This window comes from Manihot esculenta, chromosome 12, assembly GCF_001659605.2.
Source record: "Manihot esculenta cultivar AM560-2 chromosome 12, M.esculenta_v8, whole genome shotgun sequence".
Taxonomy (NCBI): domain Eukaryota; kingdom Viridiplantae; phylum Streptophyta; class Magnoliopsida; order Malpighiales; family Euphorbiaceae; genus Manihot; species Manihot esculenta.
The window spans coordinates 28,008,086-28,017,423 of record NC_035172.2 but is presented as its reverse complement, the minus strand read 5'-3'; positions in this window follow the sequence as shown (position 1 = coordinate 28,017,423).

Genomic DNA, 9,338 nt, shown 5'->3' with positions numbered 1-9,338 from the left:
AATACATATTTCAAATGAGATGGAAGTGATTTAACCTTGAGTTCTGGTGCCTATAGAATAGAAGGAAGAAGTCTATTGTAAGTATAAAGTATTGAAACTGAGTTAAAGATATTTACCTTAGGGCTGAAAGCATCCAATGAGTGGACTATTTCTATGATTTCTTCATTGAATTGCGATGTGTCATTGTCAAGACTGTCTATTGTCAAGCTTTCGGTTAAAACTACTTCCAACTTGTCCTCCTTGGTTAATTCAAACATTTGTTGGGTGAGAGTTTCACAAATGTCTATGTTGCAAAGGATAAAATTATCGTTAGGATATTTCATCGCATCATAGACATTAAATTTTACCATTTCTCCATTGAACTCTACTGTGAGTGCGCCTTCATGCACGTCAATCTTCGTTGTTGCTGTGCTAAAGAATGGTCTTCCTAGCAATAAATTTGAGAAGTTGGATGAACTGTCATCTTCCATCTCCAAGACGAAAAAATCTACTAGAAAAAATTAACTTCCCTACTTGTACGAAGATATCCTCTAATACATCCTTAGAGTAAACTATTGATCTATCAGCGAGTTGGAGTGTAACTCTGGTTTACTTCAATGGTCCTGGCTTCAAAGAAAATTAAACAAATAGAGATATAACATTTATTGAAGCTTCTAAATCACACATTGCCTTTCAATTTCACAATTTCCAATTTTATATGATATTGCAAACATACATTTATCTTATATTTTGCAGAATTTTTCTTTGAAGTATAATTGATATATTTTTACCCACTTTTATTTTCTCATGCTCAAATAATTTCTTTTATTGGTGCATAAATCTTTTAAAAATTTTGCATACTTTGATATTTGCTTTATAGTTTCAAGAAGAGATATATTTACTTGGAGTTTGCAAAAAATTTTCAAGATTTCTTTTTCTTCTCTTTTCCTTTTGGACTGAGCAAGTATTTAAGGAAAAGGGAGATGTGTTCCTGAATTATGGGTTGTTGTATTTCTAAATTTTAGAGCTGTTTCTATGTCTGAATTTTCAACTCCTATTTTGTTTCTGGCATTAGACCTGGTGTACTGCCTTAGGCAAGCTTCCTTGAGCTGTCAATTTTTAGCTCCTTTCCACTTCGCAATGTGATTGCACTTATATTCTGTTTTGAGTTCGGCACGGTTTGAGAAGGAAATTTTTCTTGGGATTCCAGCTTGCTCATTGAAATGGTAAGTTGACTCATTTGATTCTATAAATTTTGTATACTTGATTTTGCTTCCTGTTGAAAAGTGAGGGTACTGTTAGCAAGTGATTGTACAATGTCTTCTAAGGACGTACCTGACTTTGAAACTTGATAATTCACTCTTAACTGGAAATTTTACTATCTATTCTTATAGCTGAATTTGGGATGATCTCTCCACCTGAGATTATATGTACTCGAAAACAAATCGTGCTTGCTTTGTTGTTCATCAAATTCTCCAATTGCATTTACTTGTTGCTCATCTTCTTGATGGGTGGGGCACATATCCGTAGGGTGGTCGGATTTTTTGCAAATACCATAAGTCCTTGCATGATTCATATTTTCTGCAGCTAATTATTGAATTGCAGCGGTCAGTTGTGAAATTTTAGAGTCTAAAAATGTTATACTTACCTTATTTGCACTCTTAGGAACATCTTCTTCTCGGCCATATTGCCTAGAGTTTGCAGCCATTTTTGAGATCAGATTTTTACCATCTTCAGGTTTCAGCTCCTCCACTAGTAGTGTCAATTATTCGTTTTTTTAAAGGCAATAACCTGATACGGATCCAATAGGGCAAATTTCTAACAATGGTGTGGAACAAACTTATATCATTCAAATGGATCTAAAAGGAGTTCAAAATCATATTCATATGATCCATATATATTTGGGGCGTCTTCAACTCATATGAGACAGATTTGGTGCAACACTTACAATCATAGGCTTAGGGAGCCTAATCAAACCTATGGGCTAAAACTACACAAAAGGAAGTCTAAAGTGAAGATCAAGAAAGGCTTTTGTGAATATTCAGCTTTGTTATGATTCAGCTTTGTTATGATGGGCTTGCTATTTTTATTATTTAAACACTTGTTTTATTTTAGTTTTATTTGGGCTTATATTCTAGCCATATTTTATCTTTTAAGTTTTAGAGTGTTGGGCCATGTTTTGGGTTTATGTTTTAATACTTATGTGTTTGATGTGTTATTTTAGTGTGTAATTGGATTTGGGTCTTGTGTGTGACTCGGCTAGCCCGAAAAAGAGTGTCTTAGGGTTTTATTTTCTCTCCTTACTATATAAGGATTAGAAACACTTGTAAGAGGGTGTTTTGAATCTAAATTTTCAGAATTCCTTTCATGTCTTTGGCGTGTATTGCTTTGAGTGAGAGTGAGGATTTGCTTTCATCAATTGTACCCAGAATTTTGACTAACTTATCAACTATTCGTTGTGGCATTTGTCGGATTCTTATCTAAATCCTTTGATCATTCGTGTTTCAGCTTCTCTAAGTGTGGGGTGCCATAGGAGGTGGGTTTATCAAATCTTTGGATTTCATATCTACTTGTGCGTGTGGGTTTGAGGCTTATGCCATAGGGTTCCGCGTCACAACCCTTCATAGAAGTGAAGGTTGAGCTGCCTTGGAGTGATTTCATGTCTGATACAGTTTGCAATCAATTTTTTTATAACATTCCCAATATTCATGGAGTGTTTTATTCCTCCTTTACTTGGTTCAACTACTTTCTTTCCTTATAGATGAGGTTTTAGCTGCTAAAAAAAATCCTTCTAAAAATAAATCTCTAATTTACGCCTAGGTGGTAATTGATCCTGGAGGCAAATAATAAAGTCAGTCTTTAGCATATTGAACCAAAGTAAAAGAAAAGGCTACTAACCTGATATATTCATCGGTTATCCCCTATAGTCTCATACTTGAACAAACAACATAGAATTCCTTCAAATGGCGGTGTGGGTCTTCATTTTCCAATCTATGAAACTTGGGATCATGTGGATCATACTTGTTTGCAATTCCAAGAGTGCGTTCAATACTGTGTAGGCAATGTAAAGTGGTTGCTCTTCTTCTGTCATGGCTTCTTCTCTGCTGTAATTTTTTAGGTGTTCGGGCAGCCTTGCAGATGCAAAATTCTCTGTATAAAAACTAACAGATGCTCGGGTAGTTAGTTGAGAGGTATCCGAATTTATTTATTTTTACAATTTGATTGCTTTCCTCAACCGTTTTGCAGTATTCTCTATTTCTAGATCAAACTGAATTCTACTAGTTTTAGACCTGATCATAAAAAATAAAAATAAATTAATAAGGTCTTCGGCAACGGCGCCAAAATTTGATGCGCATCGAATCCTTCAAATGTAATTGATTCTCCTTTTTCAATACAACAATTCTTGTAGATGGGGTGAAGGAGTGTCAATACCACAGAGATCTTAAATTTATTTATTTAAAAGTCAAGTGTGAAAAGAGAAGAAAAAGAATTTTTAAAACAAAAAGAAAAAAGAAAGAAATTTCAATTGAAAATTTGATTCAAGAAAACTTAAGAGGAAATAAAAATTAATTAAAAGTTCGGCCGAAAGTAATCCAAATTAAGAAGTTTATCAATTTGATCATTGATTCAAAACATAATTCACTTAATTTTTTATTGTTTGGTTAAAGTGTTGAAACAATTGGATCCCATAAATTCTTAACAATTTTAAAAATTTTTATGTAAAAGCTTTTGTTGATATTATTTGATAAATTATAAAAATTAATACTTATAAAATTAATATATTTAATATTTATTTTTAATTTATCTATGATTTATTATATTTATTTAAAATATAATATATTTATAATATAAATAAAAGTGAGATAAATATTTATTGTTATTATTTTTTAAAAAAATTATTTATTTTAATTATGATAGTAAGTTATTGAATTTGAATGAATACTAATATTTAAGAATTTCAATTGGACTATTATTTAGTAATAATAATAAATTTGATAATTTTAAAATTACCTTTTATTATCATACAAAGTATTTTAAAAATATAATTATATATTTAATAAAAATTGGAAATCGTTCAAATGATAAATTATAAGTTAATATAAATTAAATTAAAATAATTACATTTATATTGATTTTTATTTTGATAAATAGATGAGATAAGTATATGAATTTAAAATTGAGATTAAAAATATTTAAATAAAATATTTACCAAAATTAAGATTGAATGTAATAATTTAATGATATATATTTTTTAAATAATAAAATTTTAAAAATAATAGTTTATTGTACTCGCAGACTTAATTTGCTACGTGAATCTGAGAGTTTTATGTTCTACTCTCCTAATTTTTAATTTTCATTAAAAAAAAAACATATTCTATTGATCCTATATGAACTGTTTAGGGGCTCAAAAGTTTTTAATTAGTTTTTAATTCTTAATGGATTTAGGGCTATAATTATTCATGGTTAATGATATTTGTTAGCAAGTGTCATTAGTAATCAAATAAGCGTTTAGTAGTTTAAGTTCATATTTTCAATTATTTGATGAGCTCTCTATTCCTTGACTTGCACTATCTCTCAATTTAGATTATTTATATATTACTAATTTAAAAAAAAAAATAATTTTAAACTCTGAATTGATATGGCTGAATGTCTGTTTGAGAATTATAGTTCAAGATAATAATATTTATTTTCTTAATTTTAAAAAAAAATTAATTTTAATAAATATTTTAATTTTAAATTAAAGTTTAAATTATTATGAAAAATATAAATAATTTAATAATACAAAATTATTAGATAATGTATTGTTCTTTTAGTTATCAATAATTATATTTAAATATTAAAGTAAAAAATTAATATTTATTATAAATAAATATTTAAATTTTGATTATATACATTAATAAATAACAATATTAAAATTAAAATAATATTATTGAAATAAATGTAATTTTCATAATATTAAATTATTAAATAAAAATTTTAAATTAAAAAAATTATCATAGGATAATAAACGATAATATATAACGATTTAAATTTTTAATGAAAATATTAAAATAGTATTATAATTATAATTATTTAAGAAAATATTTAAATTTATAAGATTAAAATTATATATATATTGCTTTTAAAATTATTAACAATGATATTTAAAATAGTGGATGATAATTCAATCAAATTTATAAAATAAAAATTATTAATTATTAAAGTATAATTTGATAATATAAAATTATTAAATAATGTTATAAATAATTTAATAATTAAAAGAAAATCAAAATATAAATAATTTGATAATATAAAATTTTTAGATAATATGAGGCTGTTTTAATTATTAATAATATATTTAATTTTAAAATAAAAAATTATAAATTATTAAAGTGATAAATTATAATATAAAAACCAATATTAACAATTTAAATTAAGAACTAATAAAAGTCTAATTTAAGTGCAATAAAATTTATTCACTATTTTTATAAAAAATTATAAAAATTCACTATATTAATTTTAAATTTTAATTTTATAATATTAAAAAATAAAATAATATAATGTAATATTTACTAAAAATAATTAATATTATCATTGGATTTATTAAAAAAAATAATAAAATATTATATAATTTAAATAATAAATTTATTTAATTTATAAAAATATATTAAATATCAGATTATTAAGATAATATTAAGAAATTATATAATAAGTTTAAACTATAAAATTTTTATTTGAGAGAGAGAGTGAAAAATGTTTTAATCTCAATAAATATTTGCTTAAATGGTTGTTGTAACCTTTTCATATCAAAAACACATTATATTTATAGTTCAGTCATAAATATTGTCGTTGTAGATGCATTAAATGCAAATAAAGTTGTTTGTGCACAGAAATAACCGTTATATCGTGCTTAGAAAAATTTAGGTTCGGCAGCCTAAGTTTAAAGTTCGGCAGCCCAACTATTTGAGGTGAAGAACATTCTCCTTATAAAAAGAATTTCGGTGGCCGAAAGTCAATGTTCGGTGGCCGAACATATGGGACTTTCGTCTCTATCCCTTACTTTCAGAAGCCAAAATTTTCACTTGGGGGCATATTGAAAACTCACTTTCGGCGACCAAAAGTTAATGATCGATGGCTGAACATTATGGACTTTTGCCTCTGTCCCTCACTTTCGGAAGCCGAAAGTTTAACTTTAGGAAGCCGAAAGTTTAACTTTAGGGGACATGTTGAAAATTGACTTTCGACAGTCTAAAGTCAATGTTTGGAGGCCGAATATATAGAACTTTTGCCTCTATCCTTTACTTTCGGAAGCCGAAAGTTTGAATTTAGGGGGCACAAAAATAATTCTTTAAATCTTTGAAAAATCAAAACTTAGGCTATAAAACTCCAATTTTCAATCCGTTTGAATTTTTGCAACCTATATTTTTGGATCTTTTATTTTGATAAAAAATAATTTTGAAATCAATCCTTTTAAAAAATTTCATTTTGGTCCCTCAAAGTCAATTACTTAAGACTTGGCCATATTTATAATCTTTTAGGTTTAAAAGAAATCTTGAGCCATCACAATTAATTAATTGAAATTTACAATGTATAAATTGACAATGCATAAACAAAAAATACTTTCTGATCCCTTTCTTGTGGTATGCTTCCAAAATTAGCGTTTTCACTTTTGAGACTGAAACAATTTCATTCATTTTAGTGAGGGACCTACAAGCTCAAAACAAACACTTTTGAAGATAATTAGTAGCACACCAATTGTTTATTAATCATCAAAACAAGGATTAGAATATTTAGGTCCAACAATCTCTCCCTTTTTTTATGATGACAAATAATTGATAAATAATAAGATGATAATTACAAGTGTAGTGTGTGCATTTTAAAAATTACTCCCCCTTAATGTGCTCCCCTTTTAAAAATACTTTATGCCATATTTAAAATTTGAGAAGACACATAAGGGAGGTTTTGACTTAATGCAATGAGATGCAATGGATCCTATATGAATAAATGAGAAAAAAAAAATGCATCTCAAGAAGAGTTATAATCATACACAATATTCATAATTCAAGAGAGTCAAATAAATGTTAAGGTATCAACACATCATCTAATAACATATAACCAAAATCCATAAATCCAAAAGAGTTAAATAAATATATCCAATATCCATAAATATCATCTAATATGTACATATATGATACCATAATACCATCTCCCCCTTTTGACATCATCAAAAACAAATGTACCACAATACCAAAAGGGGAACAACAAGAGCAACTATATAAAAAAAAAATATCACTAAGGAGGCTGAGGAGGTGGCACTCCAGATGACTGCTGAAGGAAGTATAGAATCTGTCTCTACTGCTCTATGAGGGTCTGCTACTGGTTAGTGAGTCGTACTAACTGCTGCTCCATCTGAGTCTGGCGATAAGATATTTAAGTCTGGCGATCAAACATCTGAGCAATCTGCAGCTCCAGACGACCCATGGCATCACAAAGATCAGATGTAGTCCGGAAAGATGTACCCTGTCCGGTAGACCACCCTGTACTAGCATCTCCTCTAGGAGCTTGCTCTGTCTTTGGATCAGCAGGAGAACTGTCATCTGACTTCTCATCATCAGAACCATCGTGTGTCTGCACTGATGCTCGTGCTGCTCTGCGTGCTGCAAAATCTCTCTTAGAATTATAAAATTCATTGCCTCTCCTAGTCAGACCCGTGTGGAGGAGCATAGCCTCAGTGTAGGGGGTGCACTCACAAGATAAGGGTAAAGCAGACTCAGTGTTTGGGTCAACCCCTAAGGCTCGAAGAATAAGGGTAAGATGACGATCAAAAGGAAGAAAGCCTCTACTCAGCCTAAGGGAGTCTGCTATGGTATGAATCATAATATGTAGTAGGTTTAGAGCTGGACCCTCTAGTAAGCAAGACGCCACAAACATATCTGAATAAGAAAGAGCAGTTCTATAACCTGCTCGTGGGAGAACCTCATAGGTAACAATGTGATGTACGACTTTAGGTAGGGTAGTGACGTCACAAGTCATAAGCCTAGAAGGCTGCTCACGCTCGGCATCTCCTAAAATAACCCAAGTCTAGTGAAGGGAAGAGACCTCACCAGTGATCCACTTATGAGTAGTGGAGACGATAGCCCCAGAGTTACGGATACCCATGTGCTGAGCAATGATGTCAGGAGTGAGGTAAACTCGCTGACCATTAACAAAACTGACCAAGTGGGGGAGAGAATGACATGTGAAAGTGTGTAGGTTAGCATAAAACTCCCTAACTATCCTAGGGTGAGTGTCTGAGGGAGTGATAAGAAGATGCTCCCAACCCTGGACAATAAATGGCTGAAGAAAACCATGAGAGCGAAATAACTGAACAGTGTTAGCATGCACGGTTCTCCCAAGATGAACAAATTTGAGAGAAAAAGGCTGAAAGACAAGATCCTCCTCTTTGACTATGGGGTACTCAAAGGGTGGAGATGCAGCAGGGTTTGGGGAGGGGGACCTAGGAGGCTCGGCTTGCCTGCTGGACTGATCTCTAAAATATGGATGTCTACGGACTGTTTGTTTTCTTCACATTTTTCAAACAGACAACAACTAAAGAGGCATATGATATAAACAAAAAATGACAGACAAGAAAAGGTCATCCTATAAGCAACACAATACCACAAAAGCCAGCCAACAAGTAACACAACACCAAATAACAACCAAATATCTATCATTGCACCAACCCATAACCAACAGCATAAATAATCCCAAAATAAACTAAGTTTTGATTGCTTCATAATTTGCAAAAAAAATATTTGTAAAACAAAACAAACCAGATAAAATAACCCAACTAACAAAATGTATTTATAAAGAGAAAAATAAAAATTACCCAACATATTTTATATGCCCATATCAACAATTTCATCAAAAACACAACCCTAGGTAGATTAGAGAGCTAAAAACAATATCAAATCAAAAGAAAATAAAGTAAAAAGCATAAAAAAAATAGAGAGAGAAAGTTTACATACCCAAACTTAAAACACTCCAAATGGGTTCATTGAAAAGAAAAGAAAGTGATTTTGTGCGTTTGAGTGAAGAAAGAGAGAAAAAATGAAGGTTTTTGGGGAAAAATGGCTTAGATCAGCCGATTTTTGAAGAGGGAGATGAAGAGAGCTTCGGGGAGAGAGAGAGCGCTTCGGGGAGAGAGAGAGAGAGTGGCGCGAGGAAGATGAAAAAGACGATGAGCTGTCGCGGGGGTTTTTAAAAAATGCGCAGTTTTGGCGGCCGAACTAAGATTCGGCGGCCGAACTAAGATTCGGCGGCCGAACTAAGATTCGGCGGCCGAACTAAGATTCGGCGGCCGAATCTGGACAATATTAGGCAGCCAAACTTGGACAATG